The following is a 17,463-nucleotide window of genomic DNA, read 5'->3' on the forward strand; positions in this document are numbered from 1 at the left end:
GCAACAGCTAGCAAAGCAACAGTTCCATCGAATGTGCCACACTGATGGCAAATCTAGATTTTAGCAATCCATTTCAGAGGAGCAAATTGTAAAAGGCTTGCCCACATTTGAGCAATATTTAGCTGTTCATCCACTCCTCCACCACCCCATTCAAATTAGACAAGAGTAATCCATACCCAGACATATTCCAATATGGAGAAGCAACTTTGGTCTTTCCTGTGCATCCCAGTAGGCATGGCCTTTGTCTTCTAATTGGTCAATTCAGCTAAGCCAGCTAGGTACTGACAGGGCATGTGTGCGGGTAGCTATGCACACAGCTCGGTTTGTTTGTTTGTTTGTTTGTTTGTTTGTTTTACGTCTCTACCCAAGAAGTGTTCAAATGCAGTCAAGCAATTGTAAATTAGCTCGTGCAATTTTTGATTTTGTGCAAATCTGAGGGATCAAAAGGAATGTTAGACCGAGCTCCTAATTACTATTAGCATGTGCACAAGTACATAAATATTTGTGTGCAGACCTAGAACAGGGAAATGTAGTGGAGGGCAGGGAAGTTGTGATTGAGGTGAGGGTCCAGCAGACACACTCCATCAGTCATCCACTGATATGGACAGGAAATACTGAAATGCCTGTGAAAAATGTGTGGGCGCTTGCATGTCCGTTTTGCACACAGAAAAAACAGATCTGAATAATCTGTAATATTAAACCCCCACCTGGAAGCATCCTTAATCTGCTACAGCAGGGTTCTTGAACACAATAGGATACTAAAGCAAAATAAAAAGATTCTTGTTGAAATAAATCACCTAGTCCAGCATCCTATTCAGGCTACTACTTCCTTTTTACCAATCCCCTCATTTTGAGGAAGTTTTCTTTTTTGAAGTCAATTTTGACCATATTGGATTTCCTTGGCAATTAGACATTCACATACATATTTAATTCAATAGTGCTAGACTCGTTTTCCCAATTGTGTCAACAACATTTACAGATTGCACCAGGTCCTGGGCACCACTCGTAATATTAAGTCCTGGTTCGCCACTCCTCTGGTTGCTTCCATGACCAACTGTTCTAGGGCACGGTCCTTTAGAATATCTGGAAATTTCATGTCTTTGTTGTGACTGGACCAATCTTTGTGAAGAACCTATTAATGCAACATTTTCTCTTATGAGTGCTTCTTTGCTCTCATCCTTCATCTCAAAATCTCCTTGTTTTGATCTGGGGGACGATAGCATGTCCTCCATATTATTCTTGGGGCTTGGTATCACCAACCCACAATGATTTTGTGGAGGACTCTGCCCCTTTTGTGATTTCTTGCTTGCTGGAGTCAATGCCCTTTTTGACATTCTACCACACTAATGGAATTGTAGGGTTATCCTGGCAAATTTATTCATCCTGAGTACAGTAAAAAAAAAAAAAAAAAAAAGCCAGAAAAGAGTAGATCAATCCATCTCTCTGCATGTTAGATATATTGTTGGCCTGAGATAAAGGTAAAGGTAAAGGTACCCCTGCCCATATGGGCCAGTCTTGACAGACTCTAGGGTTGTGCGCCCATCTCACTCTATAGGCCGGGGGCCAGCGCTGTCCGGAGACACTTCCGGGTCACGTGGCCAGCGTGACATCGCTGCTCTGGCGAGCCAGAGCCGCACACAGAAACGCCGTTTACCTTCCCGCTAGAAAGCGGTCCCTATTTATCTACTTGCACCCGGGGGTGCTTTCGAACTGCTAGGTTGGCAGGCGCTGGGACCGAGCGACAGGAGCGCACCCCGCCGCGGGGATTCGAACCGCCGACCTTTCGATCGGCAAGTCCTAGGCGCTGAGGCTTTAACCCACAGCGCCACCCGCGTCCCTACTGTTGGCCTGAGATACCTATGACTAACTGCCCAATCCTATGCATGTTTACTTATTCCACTGAGGTCTGTAGTACTTCTTCTCAGGTAAGTATGTGTACCCACTCCTATATACTCTGCATGCAGTGCACTCCCACCACTGAGTACATATGATGTTAGCCACAACATCAATCCTGTTGTTTTTCACGGAATACTACATTTTGATGTAGTTTGGGGAAAAACACTTTCGATCTGTATTGAGAAATTTTTTGACCTGGCTGTGTTTTAAGCCAGCCATATGTACGCAGCTTGAGTTGGGAATTCTTCTTGAATGTTGTTGATACATTGGGCAATAAAGCTTTATTTAAGAACTTAAATAATAAGGAAAGGGGGGTTAGCAATAATAAACAGACAAAAACTGTGCATTGAAACAGAAGTATTTAAGCTGGTGAAGACAATGGAAGTTTGCACAGCATTACACAGCAGCACGATTGGGCAACACAATGTCAGTTGAAACACACTGCAGTTGAGATCTCATACAGATAACCAAAATGAGGAGGACTCTTTCCATTGTAGCCAGAAAATTGCTGAGTTCTGAACAAGCTGCAGGCAAGAAAATGGAGAGGATGTGGGCAGAAGTGTGGACAAAATATGTTCAGCTGACAAACATGGCAGAAAAGTAATCAGAGTTACTATTAGGGTTTTGAGGAAGAAACCCAAATTCATATCTGCTGGATGATGCTACAAAGAACCTTATATGCACATCCAATATTAATGTTGGTTACTCTGCTTCAGAAGGTATCAGAAAAGCAGAATAGAGTCTGTAAGCAGAAAAGGGTCTGTCAAGTGTGGACCAAGGTTTGCAGTTTGTTTCCCCCAAAGAAACCAAGAGCAGTAAGCCAAGAACAAATCTTGGTTACAGCTCCCAGTCTGTCTGGAGTGAAACAAACCAGAGTTTGGACCTAATGCTACCATTCCCAGCATCCTGAGCAAACTACAGTTCCCAGGATTCTTTCGGGAAAGTCATATGCATTGAATGTGCTTTACATTTATGGAACAGATCTACCCACAGATTGAAAGCGGCAGGGATAACCCAGAACAGGGAAGGATGCAGCTTTCAAGGCCTCCAGCCCAAACTCACCCACCACAACAGCAAGGGAAGAATGGTTTCGAACTCTTCCATTTTATATTGTGGCTTCAGAGTGGCTCCCACCAACCCACCACAGCAGGGATGGCGTGGTGGGGCAGAGCAACACTCCTGAGTCCTGACACTGGCATCACTATAGCTTACCTAGAAGGCACCTAGAGTAAGGTTACCTACTGTCCCCGGACAAATTCCGTCCCCGGAATGTCCCCAGATTTGCAAATCTGTCCCCAGAAAACATGGCAGTGGTAGCCTCAGCAGCCCGGTAGCGTAGTTGGCTCTGGCTGGCTTCAGGAGCTGCTCGCTGCCGTGACGCCCACCATCTTGCGGGGGTGCAATTAGTGCCAGCATCGTCCGTTAAGAGTTTGGATGTAATCTTCGATATCTCCCTCTCTATGGAGGTGCAGATTACAGCTATAACAAAGGCGGCATTTTTTCATCTCCACCAAGCTAAGCAGTTGGCTCCTTACCTCTCTCGCCCTGACCTAGCCACTGTGATCCACGCGACGGTCACCTCCAGACTGGATTATTGTAACTCGCTCTATGTGGGGCTGCCCTTGAGACTGACCCAGGAACTCCAGCAGGTGCAGAATGCCGCGGCGAGACTCCTTATGGGGTCTTCGCTGCAAGATCACATTCATCCGGTACTACGTATACCAGCTGCACTGGCTCCTGATGGAGTACAGGATCAGGTTTAAGGTGCTGGTTTTAACCTTTAAAGCCCTATACGGCCTAGGACCCTCGTACCTACGGGACCGCATCTCCTGGTATGTCCCACAGAAGAACTTACGGTCTGCAAATAAAAACATCCTGAAGATCCCAGGCCACAGAGAGGTTAGGCTGGCCTCAACTAGAGCCAGGGCTTTCTCGGCCGCGGCTCCAATCTGGTGGAACGCTCTGTCACAAGAGACTAGGGCCCTGCGGGACCTGACATCTTTCCGCAGGGCCTGTAAGACAGAGCTGTTCCATCAGGCCTTTGGCCAGGGCGCAGCCTGACCCCCTCCGCTGGCAATCTGCACAGAATTTTGTTTAATGGTTGCCATCAATTTGATTTTAATTAATTTTTATAATGAAAGGTTCTTAGAATGTTGGATTATTTTGATTGTTGTTAGCCGCCCTGAGCCCAGCTTCGGCTGGGGAGGGCGGGGTATAAATAAAATTTATTATTATTATTTATTATTAGCCAATAACTGTCAGCAGAATTACCAAATAAGTAATGCATAGATTTTCGTTAACACGTGCAGACATAGAATTCATTGCATTTTTATTTATTTTTTAAAAAAGAGCTGTCTGACCTTCCTTTGAGTTTGGGTGAAATCATCAATAACAGGAAGCGAAATTGACAGGGTGGTTTGACAGAAAGAGGCAAAGAGAGCGGAGGAGGTGGAAGAGGAAGTGGTTAAAAAACGGCTCAGTTCTTTCTTAGATGCTGGGACCCTCTGCAAAATGAAACCGCCAGTAGGCTCTCATCTGCCTTGGGATCATTTCAGAGTTTAATCAGCTAGATTACCAGCTTGCTATTCAGGCTTTCTTAGGAAGAGAAGATGCACACCACAAATCAAAGAAAATGTGAAAATCCTTTCCACTTCCAATTTGCCTTCAGCCTTCACCCAACCCTAATATTAAGTCCTACAACCAAACTGCCTGTTTATCTTTATTGACTTATTAAATGCATAGGTCACTTTCTTTGTCAAGCCAAAGTGACTTACAATATTTCAAGCAAACAAACACATACATACATTAAAACCAGAATTAAAAAAGAAGCCCTAAGGGTTCACAACGTCCCTCCCAGGCAAAAAGGCCATAACTAATCAAAAGTAAAAGTTCTGATGAAAAAAATGTTTTCTCCTGGCAACCTAAGCTTTATGTCTGGTTTGGCCTTCAGATCTTCTGCATTTGGAAGCAGATGGGGTGGAAACGGGAGACTAGAGTTCCTGAAAATATCCCCACAGGTCCAAGATGAACTGCCCTGGATTTGCAAGCAAGCCACATCTTCCTCCCTCTGGAGACTGTGGCAAGATGTAGCAAGCAGTCCCACTGTTTTCCCTCTGTGGCTGCTGACTGTTAGAATTACTCAGCTGCCCCCTCCCATCCAATGCCTTCTGCTGCTGCAAGTTCCTCCTCTGCACCCCCCTGGCTGCCAGCTAACAGCATAATTGCCAGAGGCCCTGGCCCAGCCTGAGCAGAATTCTAATGAAGTGCAATGCATACAATCAGGCCGTCATTAGACATTAATCATGTGATGATCTCTCCCTTGCTTTTTTATTATTAATAGAAACAGCAGCCATGGTGAGGGGGGGTGGGGGAGGACAATCCAAACTGGTGCCACGGTACACAGGGAGGGATGGCATCTTTTGCCCTGCACCCTTTTCTGGCTGAAATTCACCCTTCTGGAGCTGCTATTTGTCTCCAAAGGTCTCATTAGAGCAACTTGTACCTTTTGGGATGGGGGATGGGAAACAGCACCTTGGGGAGGTGGGGATTTTAAGCTGAGAAGTGGTATGGAGAGAAAGGCTCAAACCTCACCCGCCTGCCCCCCTCCATCCCACAGTCCCAGGTTTTCCTCTGCACTGCTACTTCCAAAACCTGTAAGGAATATGGAGAGCAATACAAGAAGGCATGCACTTACTTTTTTAAAAAAATCCTTATTCTATTTTTTTTTAACAAATCTTTTAAATTAAGTTTTACATTGCATATTTAAATTCAAACATTAATCATCACCATCGTTTAGGATTCCCTGAATCCTTTGACGCCCCTCCACCCTTCCATGGTTACCATTTTCAATCTTTTTTCAACCGCTTCACTTATTTCCTCTATTTTTTTTTAAATAATCCATTTCTACCTTAGTTTTTTAGTACATTACAAGCGTTACTCAAATCCTGCCAAACTTTTTAGTTGTTTAGGTAAAAGGTAAAGGTAAAGGACCCCTGGACGGTTAAGTCCAGTCAAAGGTGACTATGGGGTTGCGGCGCTCATCTCGCTTTCAGGCCGAGGGAGCCGGCATTTGTCCACAGACAGCTTTCCAGGTCATGTGGCCAGCATGACTAAACCGCTTCTGGCACAACGGGACACCATGACAGAAGCTAGAGTGCATGGAAACGTCGTTTACCTTCCCGCTGCAGCAGTACCTATTTATCTACTTGCACTGGTGTGCTTTCGAACTGCTGGGTTGGCAGAAGCTGGGACAGAGCAACGGGAGCCAACCCTGTCGTGCAGATTCAAACCGCCGACCTTCTGATCAGCAAGCCCAAGAGGCTCCGTGGTTTAGACCACAGCGCCACCCGCGTTATTTACAGTGTTCTCTCAGGTACATGATAAATTTTTCCCATTCCTTCTTAAAGTTCCTCTATTCCTGGTTTCTGATTTTCCCGGTCAGTTTCGCCGTCTCTGCAGAGTCCATCATTTTCATCAGCCATTTGTCTCTGGTCAGGACTTTATCTTCTTTCCATCTCTAGGCCAGTGGTATCCTCGCTGGTATTTTTTATTCATTGAATCATTTATTTGTTTGAACCACAAGTGTTTTGTTGTTGTTGTTGTTTTGTTGTTGTTGTTGTTTTGTTGTTGTTGTTGTTTTGTTACTTGCCCCCTTTACTACCCCTTTACTTTTTGTCTTTTCTGTTCCCTTTTTCTCCTGGCAGCAGTGGCAGCAATGGAGCTAATTTTGGCAGCCATCTCCTGGCAGCTGCCATTCCCCGCCCCCCTTCCCAGAATGCCCTGGGCTGAGCACTGTGTTGTTCTGGGGCATCCAGGGAAGAGGAAACAGCAGCCTCCACTGGCAGACTCATCTCTGTGTGGGTGTCAGACACTTAAATCAGCTGATGTGTTAGAGAAAGGTAACACACATTCTCACACAAGTGATGGGGATGAAGGTGTCGTACCTCAGTGGCAGAACATATGTTCTGAATGCAAGAGATCCCAGGTTCAGTCTCTGGTGTCACCGGATAGGGTTGGCAACATCTGTCTAAAATGCTGAACCAGTGCTCTGACTCAACAAAAGGCAGCTTCCTGTGAATGCAGATAGGAAAGCAAACATGAACCCAATTGTCCCCACTCACGATGGCATTCATTTTGTAATGAAGAAAGGTTGAACCAAACAGACCCCTTTGGTCAGTTTTTCATTTGTTTTGTGACAACTGCCTGTTAAGTTGTGGGTGAACATATCAGACGACACAGCGATTCTTCAAACAGCTCTTGTTTATTCACAGGCCAGAACAGAACTGAACTGAAGGGTTCAGCCAGCCTGCTTATATAGAGCTCCACTAGAACACAACAGTAACCATTTTCTGTAACTATCCAATCACTGAACGTCACTTTCAATCCCTTATTTGCAAATGTGGACCTGAGTGAAAACTATCTACAATACCCCCCTGCTGGCCCAGGGTGAGAACTTCAGTACATAACACTGCCTATACCCCCTAAGCAATGAAAAAGTGCATTTGAGTGTGATGAAGGCTGTGTGCGCGCCCTTACTACTTGGGAGTGTAGAGACCTGGGTTCAAAGTTCAGGATCCTGAGAACCTTTGCTTTTCTTTAAAGAGAGAGAGAAAGAATGGAAATTTCTCATCCTTGTGGCTGGAAAGTTTTTCTTGAAAGAGTGGGCAATTCCTGCCTAGCAACATTTCCCCAGGCTGAGAGTGAAACTTCAGTGCCTTGTACAGTTTATTTAAAAACCTTGCCCTCACCCATTATTAGCAAAACGAGAATAAAAGATGGAACATGGCAAAAACTGCAGAAAGCACGATTCAAAATAAGAGAGCTTGCGCTAATGCACTCCGCTTGCATGATTTATACAGGCTGCAGAATTCAGTTGTTGAATTTCATAGAATCATAGAATCATAGAGTTGGAATAGACCACAAGGGCCATCGAGTCCAACCCCCTGCCAAGCAGGAAACACCATCAGAGCACTCCTGACATATGGTTGTCAAGCCTCTGCTTAAAGACCTCCAAAGAAGGAGACTCCACCACACTCCTTGGCAGCAAATTCCACTGTCGAACAGCTCTTACTGTCAGGAAGTTCTTCCTAATGTTTAGGTGGAATCTTCTTTCTTGTAGTTTAGATCCATTGCTCCGTGTCCGCTTCTCTGGAGCTGCAGAAAACAACCTTTCTCCCTCCTCTATATGACATTCTTTTATATATTTGAACATGGCTATCATATCACCCCTTAACCTCCTCTTCTCCAGGCTAAACATGCCCAGCTCCCTTAGCCGTTCCTCATAAGGCATCGTTTCCAGACCTTTGACCATTTTGGTTGCCCTCCTCTGGACACGTTCCAGTTTGTCAGTGTCCTTCTTGAACTGTGGTGCCCAGAACTGGACACAGTACTCCAGGTGAGGTCTGACCAGAGCAGAATACAGTGGCACTATTACTTCCCTTGATCTAGATGCTATACTCCTATACTCCTATTGATGCAGCCCAGAATTGCATTGGCTTTTTTAGCTGCCGCGTCACACTGTTGGCTCATGTCAAGTTTGTGGTCAACCAAGACTCCTAGATCCTTTTCACATGTACTGCTCTCAAGCCAGGTGTCCTCCATCTTGTATTTGTGCCTCTCATTTTTTTTGCCCAAGTGCAATACTTTACATTTCTCCCTGTTAAAGTTCATCTTGTTTGTTTTGGCCCAGTTCTCTAATCTGTCAAGGTCGTTTTGAAGTGTGATCCTGTCCTCTGGGGTGTTAGCCACCCCTCCCAGTTTGGTGTCATCTGCAAATTTGATCAGGATGCCCTTGAGTCCATCATCCAAGGGCATCCTGATCAAATTTGTGAGGAGCATGTGAGTTGTCCAGATGGAGTAGATTGCACACAGAGCAAAGAGGGTGCAAACAGAACCCAGAGTGTCCCCCCTTTTTTTAGAGCTGTGAGTGTGCACAAAGTCCTACATGACTAATATTTTAGAAAACATTTTAAAAAGGAAATCAACAGTTCACTGGAAGATGAGGCTTCTGAGGGATAGGAACAGAAAAGGGGAAGAAAAGTATCTGTCAAGGGTAACACTCACTCTCACTTAAGCTTCTTGAATATTTTCAGGTCGCCTCTCCAGACAAAGTCATTACATCAAAAAGGTACCTCGGTTTACGAACATAATCTGTTCCAGAAGTCTGTTCTTAAACGGAAATCGTTCTTAAACCAAGGCACGCTTTCCCTAATGAGCCCTCCCACTGCTGGTGCCCTTTCACCATTCGGATTCCATTCTTAGACCAAGGTAAAGTTTGCATACCAGGACACTATTTCCGGTTTTGCAGAGGTCGGAAACTGAATAGTTTGTACACAGGGCTGTTCTTAAACCGAGGTACCATTGTAGTGTAAAAAACTACCAGCATTTCTCAGTCCAAAGGCTTTAGAGCAGGCATAGGCAAACTCGGCCCTCCAGATATTTTGGGACTACAATTCCCATCACCCCTGACCACTGGTCCTGTTAGCTAGGGATCATGGGAGTTGTAGTCCCAAAACATCTGGAGGGCTGAGTTTGCCTATGCCTGCTTTAGAGATCATTTTTTGCCCTGAGGCAGCTACCTATGAAATCCATTTAAATGGAGATGCTGCTGAATAGAGATTGAACCTGGCTGGGAGGGGCATTGGCAAGGTTGTATTTTACTACTGGACTATGGGTCCTTTCCCCTTGGTATGTTTGTTTTAAGTACAGTCATACCTCATGTTACGTTTGCTTCATGTTACACTCTTTCAGGTTACACCCTGCGGCAACCCGGAAGTACCAGAAAGGGTTACTTCCGGGTTTCGCCACTCGCGCATGCACAGAAGCGCTAAATTGCACTTCGTGCATGCGCACAAGCGCCAGATCGCGCCGCACACCTGCGCAGATACGGCGCTTCAGGTTGTGCTCTTTTCATGTTGCGAATGGGCCTCCAGAACGGATCCCGTTCGCAACCAGGTACCACTGTATTCATACCCTGCTTTTTTCAAGCTAAGAGGCTTACAGTAAAAGTTAAAATCCATCACAAAGGACCAATAAAACCATAAAAGTGATGAGAACAATGGGTTAGCAACACAGCAAACGGCAAGACACTGAGTTAAAATCCACAGATCTAAAATGACTGGTTGTTTTTTTATTTTTTAAAGAAGGTTTTAGCTGGTGCTGAAAAGTTATCAGACCCAGCGCTATGCATACATCCCTGTGAAGAAGGTTCCAGAGCCAGGGTGCCACCACTGAAAAAGCCCTCCTTCTGGTCACTGTTTACCTCAGCTTCATTGGCTGGTTTGGGGGAGAGACATTTGTGGCAGATTGCAGAGGACAAACAGGCTTGTATGGGAGCAGCTGGCCCTTCAAAGCAGCCTTGCTCTCTGCCACGTAGGGTTTTAAAATGAACACCGGCACTGCGCTTAGAAACAAAATGGGACTGCTCTTTTCCTCATTGCTGGCGCTATGAGTTTCTAAATGCAACCCTCTTTCACATGTTACAAGACTCAACACCTTTAGGAGCCTGAGATGGCATGCTACTTTATTTTTCTCCCCTATAGCTAATGCTGGGTGATATTTCAGAACTGTGAGCACTCTCGATATTTATATCCAGGGCTGCCCCCCCCCCCCCCCCCCCGCAGCCGGAGCTCACTGCAGCCCAGCTCTGGCCCCTCTCAGGTGGCTGCCACTGCCATTCGAAGAGAATAAGGGAGACGTTCGTGGTGAGCTCTGGCACCTCTTTTTCTAGAAAAATAGCACTGTCTGTACCCATATCATCTATAGCAGCCTTAATAACAGCCAAAAGGCTAGCATTACAACCCTGGCTCTGCAACGCTGCCTGGCCATGGGATTTATAGTATGTACCAGGCTCCCTGTGCAAGGGCCATGGACCCCTGACCATTAGGTCCAGTCGTGACTGACTCTGGGGTTGCAGCGCTCATCTTGCTTTACTGGCCGAGGGAGCCGGCATACAGCTTCCGGGTCATGTGGCCAGCATGACTAAGCCGCTTCTGGCAAACCGGAGCAGTGCACGGAAACACTGTTTACCTTCCTGCCGGAAGCTTCCTACCTATTTATCTACTTGCACTTGACGTGCTTTCGAACCGCTAGGTTTGCAGGAGCAGGGACTGAGCAATGGGAGCTCACCCCGTCGCGGGGATTCAAACCGCCGACCTTCTGATCAGCAAGTCCTAGGCCCTGTGGTTTAACCCACAGCGCCACCCACGTCCCTTGTAAGGGCAATAGCTCAGTGTTAAAGCTCAGTGTTCCACATACATATGATTTGCAAGCAGAATGCCCCAGGTTCATTCCCTAGCATCTCCAAGTAAATTTAAGAGAGACTGCTGTCTGAAACCCGTAAGAGCTGCTTCCAGTCAGTGTGGACAATACTGACCCTAGATGGACCAATGATTTGATTCAGTACAAGCCATCTTCCTATGTTCCTATGGATATAGTCTTCAAATCAGGCATATTAAGCCAATATATGTGTACACCACTAGAGGGCACAGTTCCCTGCAATCCTGCCAAGCATTTCAATTGAACAATCTTTCCATTTCCTGACAGCTCCAGCTACACAAATCCTTCCTAAGCTTTGCAAGAAGAGGATGGATCCTACAAGCTACTAGTCAGCTAGTTTTTGCTGCGCTCTGTTCCCCGAGCGTCTGCCTTGATCTGCAAGCTATTAATCTTCATTTATTTCACTTCTGTCATCAAACTCAGCCTGCCTCGAGGCTGTGGCAGCTCCTGCTGATCTCCTCGCTGCCCCTCCTAACTTTCATGCTCCAGACCATGACCTCAGCTTGCCTTGCAGCTGCAAAGGAAACCCCTGGCATCTAATTAATCACTAACGCTCACCTTTAATTTCACTTCTCAGCTGGATCCCCAAGCAGACCCCGGCACCAATCATGACTTGAAACAGGACCTGCCAACCAGCACTGCTAGCCACAAATATTCAAAGATTGCATGGCTGATCCCCACTGGCTTTTAAATCTTGCATTTGAAGACGACGCTGCTTGTGGACTTCTTTTGCCTCTACTCTCCTTTGGGAGGTTTTCACATCACATTTCCGGCTGCCACTTGAAACCAGAAAAGTTAATATGAGATTTTTTAACTGCTCAGGACAACCTCACGATACGCTTCTAAAAGCTATCAGAAGCACCTGTCTAGCTAATGTTGGAAATGAACAGGGCAGGCCCAAGATAATTTGCTGTCCGAGGCAAAGATGCTTCCCTCATTCCTATTCCACATACATACAGTGGTACCTCGGGTTAAGAACTTAATTCATTCTGGAGGTCTGTTCTTAACCTGAAACTGTTCTTAACCTGAAGCACCACTTTAGCTAATGGGGCCTCCCGCTGCTGCTGCACCGCCGCTACACGATTTCTGTTCTCATCCTGAAGCAAAGTAACCCAAGGTAATATTTCTGGGTTAGCGGAGTCTGTAACCTGAAGCGTATGTAACCTGAAGCGTATGTAACCCGAGGTACCACTGTATGCTGAATTTTGCTTCAACACAAGTGATGGGTAGTGGGGGCTGGTGCCTACTGGGAAGGGCTGAAGGCAGGGAGGCCAACAGTAGGTGGCGCCAGAGCCACTGACAGGCAGAGCCAACTAATTTTTGTCCCCATCCTCTTCCCCAATGAGTTCTTCAAGGACAAAGAGGCGGCAAAAGAGGAGGAAGCTGAGACTCAGCACCACTCTGTGGATTGGTTGGAAGTAAGAAGGCGGCTGAAGGAAAGGCATTTTGTGCTTGCTATTATTAAACATTTGGTTGTCAGATCTAATGCAGATAATCCAGAGGTGTGTCTTCTACATCCATTATACAGTTTAATCATTTGCTGAAAATGTACCTCCTTATCCTGGCCTTTTAGCCTTGTGATTTATATATACAGTGGTACCTTGGTTTAAGAACAGCTTAGTTTATGAACAACTTGGAAGTTGTTGTTGTTGTTTAGTCGTTTAGTCGTGTCCGACTCTTCGTGACCCCATGGACCAGAGCACGCCAGGCACTTCTGTCCTCCACTACCTCCCGCAGTTTGATCAAATTCAACTTGGAAGTAGAATGTTGCAAACCCGGAAGTAGGTGTTTTGGTTTGTGAACTTTGCCTTGGAAGCTGAACATGTTTCGTTTCCTGTTGAATGTGTTCTGTTTGTAAATTGAGGCCCCCGGTGCTAATCAGAGGCTTCCTGTTGAGTCTGTCGGCTGTTTAGGACTGGGCACCCACACAACACACAGGTGACATTTGGCGCTTTTGTTTTTGCATTTTTTTGCATTTTTGTTTGTGTGGCTTTTTTCTTTTTCCCCCCTGTTTACTGTGACTTGCTCTTCATTTTTGTTTCATTGTTGCTCTTTTTGTTTCTGCGTGATTGATTATGTGACTCCAGAAATGGATAAAAGCCCCCATCCAAACAATGGCTAGGGACGCGGGTGGCGCTGTGGGTAAAAGCCTCAGCGCCTAGGGCTTGCTGATCGAAAGGTCGGCGGTTCGAATCCCCGCGGCGGGGTGCGCTCCCGTTGTTCGGTCCCAGCGCCTGCCAACCTAGCAGTTCGAAAGCACTCCCGGGTGCAAGTAGATAAATAGGGACCGCTTACTAGCGGGAAGGTAAACGGCGTTTCCGTGTGCGGCTCTGGCTCGCCAGAGCAGCGATGTCACGCTGGCCACGTGACCCGGAAGTGTCTCCGGACAGCGCTGGCCCCCGGCCTCTTGAGTGAGATGGGCGCACAACCCTAGAGTCTGTCAAGACTGGCCCTACGGGCAGGGGTACCTTTACCTTTAAACAATGGCTATCATTACTGCATGTAAGAATTTTTTTAAAAAAATTCTATAATCTACAATACTGTCTTATTTATTTTATAGTGCATTACATTGATTATTGCTTTCATTTTATGGATCAATGGTCCTGTTAGATAGTAAAATTCATGTTAAATTGCTGTTTTAGGGGCTGTTTTTAAAAGTCTGGAACGGATTAATCCATTTTGCATTACTTTCTATGGGAAAGCACACCTTGGGTTTGGAACACTTTGGTTTTGGAACAGACTTCCAGAACAGATTAAGTTTGGGAACCAAGGTACCACTGTATTTTAGGACCCACTCTATTCTTCTGATTGCAATTTGCTTTAAACTTGTTTTTTTTAATGTTGGGTAATAAATCTAATAAATCATCATAATAATAGGTCCCAATCTACCTTCTGCCACACCTGTCCTGTGGACAAAAAACAAAGGCAGAAGAGATGAGAAGGAACTAGGGAAGGCCATTGAAAAGTTGGAAAGAAGAGACAAGAAATAGTAGCCTGTGAATGAAGGCTGTCAAAGTTGCCTCTCCTCAAAAATAATATTGTAGAGCTGGGAAAGGTTCAGAAAAGGGCAACCAAAAGGATCCAGGAGTTGGAGCATGAGGAAAGGTTCCAGCATTTAAGTCTTTTTAGTTTAGAACAGAGTTTCCCAAACTTGGGTCTCCAGCTATTTTGGGACTACAACTCCCATTATCCTTAGGTAGCAAGAGCAGTGGTCAGGGATGATGGGAACTGCAGTCCAAAAACAGCTGGAGACCCAAGTTTGGAAAACCCTGGTTTAGAGAAATGGCAAGTAAGAGGTGGCACAATAGAAGTTTAAAAAATTGTGCATGGCATTCAATGAAGCTGAATGTTGGAAGATTCAAGGAAAATAAAACAAAGTACATAGCACACAGTTAAATTATGGAACTCCCTGCCACAAGAGGGAGTGATGGCCACCAACTTGGATGGATTTCAAAGAGGATTAGACAAATTCCTGGAGGACAAGGCTCTCAATGGCTACTAGCTATGGTGACTTTGATCTCCCTCCACAGGCAGAGGCATCATGCTTCCCAGTTGCTGGGAATTGCACTTGTGCCCAGCATACAGGCATCTGGTTGGCCACTGTGAGAACAGGATGCCGGACTAGTTGGGCCATTGACCGGATCCAGCAGGCTCTTCTTATGCTACGATGGTTTTAAAATGTTATCTCTCTAATGAGCTCTGGCTCAATATCAGGGGTCAGCAACCTTTTTCAGCCATGGGCCGGTCCACCGTCCCTCAGACCATGTGGTGGGCCGGTCTATATTTTGGGGGAAAATTGTGAACGAATTCCTATGCCCCACAAATAACCCAGAGATGCATTTTAAATAAAAGCACACATTCTACTCAAGTAAAAACACGCTGATTCCCCGACCGTCTGTGGGCCGGATTGAGAAGGTGATTGGGCCGCATTTGGCCCCCGGGCCTTAGGTTGCCTACCCCTGCTCAATACAAAGCTAGGGAGCTGGCTCGGGAAAGGGGTTGGGAAAGGAGGCAAAGCCAAAGGGAAGGAAGAAGAAGATCCTCTCCATGCTCAGGTAGAGGGCTTGGAAGCAAAGACAGATGGCTTCCCCTGGGAGCAGCACATGGCTTAGGTGACGGTTTAAAGCAGGCAGCTTCAAACCACTCCCCACCCCAGCGCAGTCCTTGGAAGCTGCTTCCCTTTCTCGGCAGGGCTCTGGATGTTTAGAGAGAGGATTGGGACGAGCCCAAGCAAGCCACCCACACAACTGCACAAGGACCAGCTGGGACTTGTTAGCTGGGCCTTGTGCATAACCGAGAGGCAGGAGGCAGCCGTGCGCGCCAAGTGCGCATTGCGGAGCCAGGAGAGGCAGTGCACTTTGGGGGACAACAGCAGGAAGGAACAGAGAAGCATCCAGCTTCCCCAAGAAGATATCCCCAATGCTGAGGGCAGTTTCAGTTCAGGCTATGTGAACTGGGCACACTGTTCCTTCAAAGCACATCCATTTCCTCGGAGAATTCTGGGCATTGTAGTTTACCCTTCACAGAGTTACAACTCCCAGCAACCCTTAATGAACTACAGTACCCAGAATTCTTTGGGGCATATGTGTGTGTGTGTGTGCTTCAAATGTACCTTAAAGCCATAGTGTGCAAAGCATGTCTCTCCCACACCCCATTCAGCACACTTATGACCATTAGTAGACTTTGTAAAATGCTCTCCAGTGCCTCCAAGGATCCCATTAGTTTCACAATAAGAACATTTCGTTCTTCAGAAGCGGCTGTCGCTGTGCAGAAAGTAATTAATCCAAGTTGTCATGTGAAAATCACGTGGTCTGAGAAGGATAAAAGCTATCCTATTCTGGATGTAGCACCCAGAGGGGGGAAAGATAGACCTTTATAGATATGGATGGATGGTAAACAAGGAGCAGCATTTAATTTATTTTATTTTATTAAATTTATACACCGCTTGATTGTGGGAGGGAAACTTCAAAGATGTTTAAAAAAAGAATAACATTATCAGTAAAAACAGTTAAAAGCAACGATTTAAAACCATTTGAAAAATTAAATTCACTAATGAACTTAAAACTAATCTGTTTTAAGTTCATTAGTGAATTTAATTTTTCAAATGGTTTTAAGCACACACTAGGATTCTACACATCTGTAGAATATCTAAACAAAAATATTTTTGGCAGGTGCCGAAAAGAGTACAGCAAAGGCACCTTGCCTGAGTTCCAAAATGTGGGAGCTGCCACACTAAAATATTTATTTCTTCCACATGCAGAATAGGTATTATGTGGCACCTGTAATAGCACCAGTTCTGCAGATGGAAGCAGTCGAGAGGGCACATATGCAGGTAAACTGGTCCCAAGTTGTTAAGGACTTTATATAGCAATACTGTAAGAACACTTAGAATTTGGCCTGGTTCCTTAAGTTCCAGGTAGGCTCTAGGCCTGCTGCTGTATTGGAGGGGTGGTGGTGGAACAGAACAGGGTGTAAGGTCCTGCAGCAGATAGAGCGGCCACACAGACATTACCAAAATAGAGGAAATGCTTCACCAGAAAGGGTGACAAGCGTGGACACAGATTTGCATACAATTTGCGCATTTCGTCACTATAATTTAAACAGAAATGAGTCCCACCTTAATGAGGAAGGCCATAACCAGGTGACTTGTGTGCTTTCTCAGGCTGCAATCCCATGCCCACTTACCCAGGAGTAAGCCCCATGGAGTTAAATGTGGCTTACCCCAAAGCAGGCATGTGTAGGCTTGTGCTGTCAGTCTGTTCACCAGGTGCTCAGTGTGGATCAGCCTCCTGCTCTCCCCTATGGTTCTTCATCTTTAAACTGCACTGGGACCAGACAGCCCTTTGAGTAAAGGACTCCTTTAAATAGAGTACTATCCTCTGTCAAGTAGGACACACAGCATGGGCTACCTACAGAAAGGTGGAAATTTCATCCTCGCTTAACTTCCAGTCTGTCAGGTATGAACCAGGATGCCACAGTTATTCAGTAAAGCAAATAAACCCATCATCACACCTTACATGCACCAAGAGGGCTCCCATTTCTCTTTTGGAATAAGAAGTCCCAGACTTTGGGCTCAGAAAGCATCTCTCCTTACTGGGGTGTGTTTCTGCCCACCAGGCCCATTTTGAAGACAACACACAACCCCACAATATTCCTCCCACAATGCTCCTGTGTTTGGCAATCTGGACCCCTTTGACACCGCAAAGTAGTCAGCCAGGACCAGAACAGGAAAATTTTGTTGGCAGGACGGGATTAAGAAAGTTTGATGCAGGGATAAATGTTCCTCACTGT

The sequence above is a fragment of the Podarcis muralis genome, chromosome 5, assembly GCF_964188315.1.
Source record: "Podarcis muralis chromosome 5, rPodMur119.hap1.1, whole genome shotgun sequence".
NCBI classification, from domain to species: Eukaryota; Metazoa; Chordata; class Lepidosauria; order Squamata; family Lacertidae; genus Podarcis; species Podarcis muralis.